This window comes from Solenopsis invicta, chromosome 3, assembly GCF_016802725.1.
Source record: "Solenopsis invicta isolate M01_SB chromosome 3, UNIL_Sinv_3.0, whole genome shotgun sequence".
NCBI lineage: Eukaryota > Metazoa > Arthropoda > Insecta > Hymenoptera > Formicidae > Solenopsis > Solenopsis invicta.
Genome location: NC_052666.1, coordinates 24181784 through 24190382, shown reverse-complemented (window position 1 = coordinate 24190382; position 8599 = coordinate 24181784).

Sequence of the window (8599 nt, the reverse complement as noted above, 5' to 3'; positions counted from 1 at the left end):
AAGGAGAAGCCGCCGCGCCGGACTAGTCCGGCGCGTAGGGGCCCGGGACATACGGCCGGGGGGCCGGACTCCCGGGCTTTACCCCCGTAAACAACTCAAGGGGAAGAGGCGGGGGAGGGCTGGTGTCCCTCTCCCCCGACCTGAGGCCGGCTTGGCCTCACGGCCCTGCCGGGGGACCTGTACCAGGGTCCTCCCGGCGTGCTGAGTCGGCCTCGGCCGACCGGTCCGGGGGGCTCCGGAAGCATGCTGCACGCGTTCCCGGAGTCCCCCAGACAAGGACCAGAGCCGGACACCCGGAGGGGTTTTAGTGGGTATGCCCCCGTCGTCACGTCGACGGCGGGGGAGAGCCCCACATAACCGCCAGGCCTCCCCCGAGGCCTGGGGTATGCGGTAACGCATTTCCCCTCCGTCAACAAAAAAAAAAAAAAAAAAAAAAAGGCTATCAGAACACAGAGATATTGGAGAAATTCGCAAAAAAAATTTTACTCAAATATTTCGAACTTTGACTGATATAACTCTTTCGTTTTTCACTTTAGCGATTCGATCCATCGTGATAAAAGTTTGAACTCTTCTGGGGGCTATCACAACACAAAGATATTGGAGAAATTAGCAAAAAAAATTTTACTCAAATATTTCGAACCTTAACTGATACAACTCTTTCGTTTTTCACTTTAGCGATTCGATCCATCATGATAAAAGTTAGAAGTCTTCTGGGGGCTATCAGAACACAGAGATATTGGAGAAATTCGCAAAAAAAATTTTTCTCATAAATTTTGGTCTGATATAAGTCTTTCGTTTTTCACTTTAGCGATTCGATCCATCATGATAAAAGTTAGAAGTCTTCTGGGGGCTATCAGAACACAGAGATATTGGAGAAATTCGGAAAAAAAATCTTTCTCAAAAATTTTGGTCTGATATATGTCTTTCGTTTTTCACTTTAGCGATTCGATCCATCATGATAAAAGTTAGAAGTCTTCTGGGGGCTATCAGAACACAGAGATATTGAAGAAATTCGGAAAAAAAATCTTTCTCAAAAATTTTGGTCTGATATATGTCTTTCGTTTTTCACTTTATCGATTCGATCCATAGTGATAAAAGTTTGGACTCTTCTGGGGGCTATCAGAAAACAGAGATATTGGAGAAATTCGAAAATATATTTTTCTCAAAAATTTTGATCTGATATAAGTCTTTCGTTTTTCATTTTAGCGATTCGATCCATCATGATAAAAGTTAGAAGTCTTCTGGGGGCTATCAGAACACAGAGATATTGGAGAAATTCGCAAAAAAAGTTTTACTCAAATATTTCGAACTTTGACTGATATAACTCTTTCGTTTTTCACTTTAGCGATTCGATCCATCATGATAAAAGTTAGAAGTCTTCTGGGGGCTATCAGAACACAGAGATATTGGAGAAATTCGCAAAAAAAATTTTTCTCATAAATTTTGGTCTGATATAAGTCTTTCGTTTTTCACTTTAGCGATTCGATCCATCATGATAAAAGTTTGAACTCTTCTGGGGGCTATCACAACACAAAGATATTGGAGAAATTAGCAAAAAAATTTTACTCAAATATTTCGAACCTTAACTGATACAACTCTTTCGTTTTTCACTTTAGCGATTCGATCCATCATGATAAAAGTTAGAAGTCTTCTGGGGGCTATCAGAACACAGAGATATTGGAGAAATTCGCAAAAAAAATTTTTTTCTCATAAATTTTGGTCTGATATAAGTCTTTCGTTTTTCACTTTAGCGATTCGATCCATCATGATAAAAGTTAGAAGTCTTCTGGGGGCTATCAGAACACAGAGATATTGGAGAAATTCGGAAAAAAAATCTTTCTCAAAAATTTTGGTCTGATATATGTCTTTCGTTTTTCACTTTAGCGATTCGATCCATCATGATAAAAGTTAGAAGTCTTCTGGGGGCTATCAGAACACAGAGATATTGAAGAAATTCGGAAAAAAAATCTTTCTCAAAAATTTTGGTCTGATATATGTCTTTCGTTTTTCACTTTATCGATTCGATCCATCGTGATAAAAGTTTGGACTCTTCTGGGGGCTATCAGAAAACAGAGATATTGGAGAAATTCGAAAATATATTTTTCTCAAAAATTTTGATCTGATATAAGTCTTTCGTTTTTCATTTTAGCGATTCGATCCATCATGATAAAAGTTAGAAGTCTTCTGGGGGCTATCAGAACACAGAGATATTGGAGAAATTGGCAAAAAAAATTTTACTCAAATATTTCGAACTTTGACTGATATAACTCTTTCGTTTTTCACTTTAGCGATTCGATCCATCATGATAAAAGTTAGAAGTCTTCTGGGGGCTATCAGAACACAGAGATATTGGAGAAATTCGCAAAAAAAATTTTTTTCTCATAAATTTTGGTCTGATATAAGTCTTTCGTTTTTCACTTTAGCGATTCGATTCATCATGATAAAAATTAGAAGACTTCTGGGGGCTATCAGAACACAGAGATATTGGAGAAATTCGGAAAAAAAATCTGTCTCAAAAATTTTGGTCTGATATATGTCTTTCGTTTTTCACTTTAGCGATTCGATCCATCATGATAAAAATTAGAAGTCTTCTGGGGGCTATCAGAACACAGAGATATTGAAGAAATTCGGAAAAAAAATCTTTCTCAAAAATTTTGGTCTGATATATGTCTTTCGTTTTTCACTTTATCGATTCGATCCATCGTGATAAAAGTTTGGACTCTTCTGGGGGCTATCAGAAAACAGAGATATTGGAGAAATTCGAAAAGATATTTTTCTCAAAAATTTTGATCTGATATAAGTCTTTCGTTTTTCATTTTAGCGATTCGATCCATCATGATAAAAGTTAGAAGTCTTCTGGGGGCTATCAGAACACAGAGATATTGGAGAAATTCGGAAAAAAAATTTTTTTCTCAAAAATTTTGGTCTGACATATGTCTTTCGTTTTTCACTTTAGCGATTCGATCCATCATGAGAGAAGTTAAAACTCTTCTGGGGGCTATCACAACACAGAAATATTGGAGAAATTCGCAAAAAGAATTTTACTCATATTTTTCGAACTTTCACTGATACAACTCTTTCGTTTTTCACTTTAGCGATTCGATTCATCGTGATAAAAGTTTGAACTCTACTTGGGGCTATCAGAACACAGAGATATTGGAGAAATTCGCAAAAAAAGTTTTACTTAAATATTTCGAACTTTGACTGATATAACTCTTTCGTTTTTCACTTTAGCGATTCGATCCATCGTGATAAAAGTTTGAACTCTAATGGGGGCTATCAGAACACAGAGATATTGGAGAAATTCGCAAAAAAAATTTTTCTCATAAATTTTGGTCTGATATAAGTCTTTCGTTTTTCACTTTAGCGATTCGATCCATCGTGATAAAAGTTTGAACTCTAATGGGGGCTATCAGAACACAGAGATATTGGAGAAATTCGGAAAAAAAATCTTTCTCAAAAATTTTGGTCTGATATATGTCTTTCGTTTTTCACTTTAGCGATTCGATCCATTGTGATAAAAGTTAGAACTCTTCTGGTGGCTATCAGAACACAGAGATATTGGAGAAATTCGCAAAAAAAGTTTTACACAAATATTTCGAACTTTGACTGATATAACTCTTTCGTTTTTCACTTTAGCGATTCGATCCATCGTGATAAAAGTTTGAACTCTACTGGGGGCTATCAGAACACAGAGATATTGGAGAAATTCGCAAAAAAAATTTTTCTCATAAATTTTGGTCTGATATAAGTCTTTCGTTTTTCACTTTAGCGATTCGATCCATCGTGATAAAAGTTTGAACTCTAATGGGGGCTATCAGAACACAGAGATATTGGAGAAATTCGCAAAAAAAGTTGACCCTCAAATATTTAGAACTTTGACTGATATAACTCTTTCGTTTTTCACTTTAGCGATTCGATCCATCGTGATAAAAGTTTGAACTCTACTGGGGGCTATCAGAACACAGAGATATTGGAGAAATTCGCAAAAAAAATTTTTCTCATAAATTTTGGTCTGATATAAGTCTTTCGTTTTTCACTTTAGCGATTCGATCCATCATGAAAAAAGTTAAAACTCTTCTGGGGACTATCAGAACACAGAGATATTGGAGAAATTCGCAAAAAAAGTTTTACTCAAATATTTCGAACTTTGACTGATATAAATCTTTCGTTTTTCACTTTAGCGATTCGATCCATCGTGATAAAAGTTTGAACTCTACTTGGGGCTATCAGAACACAGAGATATTGGAGAAATTCGCAAAAAAAATTTTTCTCATCAATTTTGGTCTGATATAAGTCTTTCGTTTTTCACTTTAGCGATTTGATCCATCATGAAAAAAGTTAAAACTCTTCTGGGTGCTATCAGAACACAGAGATATTGGAGAAATTCGCAAAAAAGGTTTACTCAAATATTTTGAACTTTGACTGATATAACTCTTTCGTTTTTCACTTTAGCGATTTCGATCCATCGTGATAAAAGTTTGGACTCTTCTGGGGGCTATCAGAAAACAGAGATATTGGAGAAATTCGCAAAAGATATTTTTCTCAAAAATTTTGATCTGATATAAGTCTTTCGTTTTTCATTTTAGCGATTCGATCCATCATGATAAAAGTTAGAAGTCTTCTGGGGGCTATCAGAACACAGAGATATTGGAGAAATTGGCAAAAAAAATTTTACTCAAATATTTCGAACTTTGACTGATATAACTCTTTCGTTTTTCACTTTAGCGATTCGATCCATCATGATAAAAGTTAGAAGTCTTCTGGGGGCTATCAGAACACAGAGATATTGGAGAAATTCGCAAAAAAAGTTTTACTCAAATATTTCGAACTTTGACTGATATACCTCTTTCGTTTTTCACGTTAGCGATTCGATCCATCGTGATAAAAGTTTGAACTTTACTGGGGGCTATCAGAACACAGAGATATTGGAGAAATTCGCAAAAGAAATTTTTCTCAAAAATTTTGGTCGGATATAAGTCTTTCGTTTTGCACTTTAGCGATTCGATCCATCATGATAAAAGTTTGAACTCTTCTGGGGGCTATCAGAACACAGAGATATTGGCGAAATTCGCCAAAAAAGTTTTACTCAAATATTTCGAACTTTGACTGATACAACTCTTTCGTTTTTCACTTTAGCGACTCGATCCAACATGATAAAGTTAGAAGTCTTCTGGGGGCTATCAGAACACAGACATATTGGAGAAATTCGGAAAAAAAATCTTTCTCAAAAATTTTGGACTGATATATGTCTTTCGTTTTTCACTTTAGCGATTCGATCCATCATGATAAAAGTTAGAAGTCTTCTGGGGGCTATCAGAACACAGAGATATTGGAGAAATTCGAAAAAAAAATTTTACTCAAATATTTTGGTCTGATATAAGTCTTTCGTTTTTCACTTTAGCGATTCGATCCATCATGAAAAAAGTTAAAACTCTTCTGGGGGCTATCAGAACACAACCTCATCGACAACCCGCCGGCGGCCGGATCTCGGATCTTGGAGGCCGTCCTACCACACCTGGACGAGTGGGTTGGCCGCCCGTTTGGCGGCTTGTCCTACAGGATGACACAGGTGCTCACCGGGCATGGTTGTTTTGGTGAGTACCTGTGCAGGATAAGGAGGGAGCCGACGACACAGTGCCACCACTGTGACGCCGCCCGGGACTCCGCGCGGCACACGCTGGAAGAGTGTCCAGCGTGGGAAGAGCTGCGCGGAGTCTTGAGTGCCGAAGTGGGAGATGACCTCTCCCTGCCGGCCATCATCAGTCAGATGATCGGCAGGGAGAGCGCCTGGAAGGCGGTCTCCTCCTTCTGCGAGCGAGTCATGCTGCAGAAGGAGGAGGCCGAAAAGGTGCGGGAGCGTCAGCCTGGGGGTCGTATGCCCCCAGGCGACGCGAGGAACAGAAGGGGTGGCGGAGACGGGGGTCACGCTTCGTCTCGGCCCCCGCCCCGTCCGCCCCGACCGAGAAGAATCGGCCCCCGCCCACGGAGTTACGCCGGGCGGCGGCGGGCCAGAAGAGCCGTGGCGGTCGCCCCCTCGCTCGCCACTATTGCGGAGGAGAGGGACGACGGCGACCGCCACAGGAATGATGAAATGGAGCGACCCTCCTCCCCTGCGGCTGCCGGCCCAGCTTTCGGGACGCGCAGCCATGGGAGGAGGGCAGCTCCCCATGTAAGTGAGCCCGGCGAGGCAAACCTGACTTAACGGTCCGGGGGAGCGATCGCGCGTCACAATGCGCCATCGCTCCCCCTCTAGCGCCTCGCCGGGGTGCTGGCGGGGGGAGGGGAAGGAACTCCTTCCTACATCCTCACCCCCCAACACGGAGAAGAGTATGCCACCGCGCCGGGCTAGTCCGGCGCGTAGGGGTCCGGGACATCCGGCCGGGGGGCCGGACTCCCGGGCTTTACCCCCGTAAAAATCACAAGGGGAAGAGGCGGGGGAGGGCTGGTGTCCTTCTCCCCCGACCTTAGGCCGGCTTGGCCTCACGGCCCTGCCGGGGGACCCGCACCAGGGTGCCCCCGGCGTGCTGAGTCGGCCTCGTCCGACCTGGTCCGGGGGCTCCGGAAGCATGCTGTACGCGTTCCCCGAGTCCCCCCCAGTCAAGGACCTGAGCTGGACACCCGGAGAGGTTTTAGTGGGTATGTACTCGCCACACGTTGTCGGCGGGGAAGAGCCCCACATAACCGCCAGGCCTCCCCCGGGGCCTGGGGTATGCGGTAACGCATTTCCTCTCCGCTAACAAAAAAAAAAAAAAAAAAAGGCTATCAGAACACAGAAATATTGGAGAAATTCGCAAAAAGAATTTTACTCAAATATTTCGAACTTTCACTGATACAACTCTTTCGTTTTTCACTTTAGCGATTCGATCCATCATGATAAAAGTTAGAAGTCTTCTGGGGGCTATCAGAACACAGAGATATTGGAGAAATTCGCAAAAAAAGTTTTACTCAAATATTTCGAACTTTGACTGATATAAATCTTTCGTTTTTCACTTTAGCGATTCGATCCATCGTGATAAAAGTTTGAACTCTACTTGGGGCTATCAGAACACAGAGATATTGGAGAAATTCGCAAAAAAAATTTTTCTCATAAATTTTGGTCTGATATAAGTCTTTCGTTTTTCACTTTAGCGATTCGATCCATCATGATAAAAGTTAGAAGTCTTCTGGGGGCTATCAGAACACAGAGATATTGGAGAAATTAGCAAAAAAGTTTTACTCAAATATTTCGAACTTTGACTGATATAACTCTATCGTTTTTCACTTTAGCGATTCGATCCATCGTGATAAAAGTTTGAACTCTACTGGGGGCTATCAGAACACAGAGATATTGGAGAAATTCGCAAAAAAAATTTTTCTCATATATTTTGGTCTGATATAAGTCTTTCGTTTTTCACTTTAGCGATTCGATCCATCATGAAAAAAGTTAAAACTCTTCTGGGGGCTATCAGAACACAGAAATATTGGAGAAATTCGCAAAAAGGATTTTACTCATATATTTCGAACTTTCACTGATACAACTCTTTCGTTTTTCACTTTAGCGATTCGATCCATCATGATAAAAGTTAGAAGTCTTCTGGGGGCTATCAGAACACAGAGATATTGGAGAAATTCGCAAAAAAAGTTTTACTCAAATATTTCGAACTTTGACTGATATAACTCTTTCGTTTTTCACTTTAGCGATTCGATCCATCGTGATAAAAGTTTGAACTTTACTGGGGGCTATCAGAACACAGAGATATTGGAGAAATTCGCAAAAGAAATTTTTCTCAAAAATTTTGGTCGGATATAAGTCTTTCGTTTTGCACTTTAGCGATTCGATCCATCATGATAAAAGTTTGAACTCTTCTGGGGGCTATCACAACACAGAGATATTGGAGAAATTCGAAAAAGAATTTTACTCAAATATTTCGAACTTTCACTGATACAACTCTTTCGTTTTTCACTTTAGCGATTCGATCCATCATGATAAAAGTTTGAACTCTTCTGGGGGCTATCAGAACACAGAAATATTGGAGAAATTCGCAAAAAAAGTTTTACTCAAATATTTCGAACTTTGACTGATACAACTCTTTCGTTTTTCACTTTAGCGATTCGATCCATCATGATAAAAGTTAGAAGTCTTCTGGGGGCTATCAGAACACAGAGATATTGGAGAAATTCGCAAAAAAAGTTGACCCTCAAATATTTCGAACTTTGACTCATATAACTCTTTCGTTTTTCACATTAGCGATTCGATCCGTCGTGATAAAAGTTTGAACTCTACTGGGGGCTATCAAAACACAGAGATATTGGAGAAATTCGCAAAAAAAATTTTTCTCTTAAATTTTGGTCTGATATAAGTCTTTCGTTTTTCACTTTAGCGATTCGATCCATCATGAAAAAAGTTAAAACTCTTCTGGTGGCTATCAGAACACAGAAATATTGGAGAAATTCGCAAAAAGAATTTTACTCAAATATTTCGAACTTTCACTGATACAACACTTTCGTTTTTCACTTTAGCGATTCGATCCATCATGATAAAAGTTATAAGTCTTCTGGGGGCTATCAGAACACAGAGATATTGGAGAAATTCGCAAAAATAGTTGACCCTCAAATA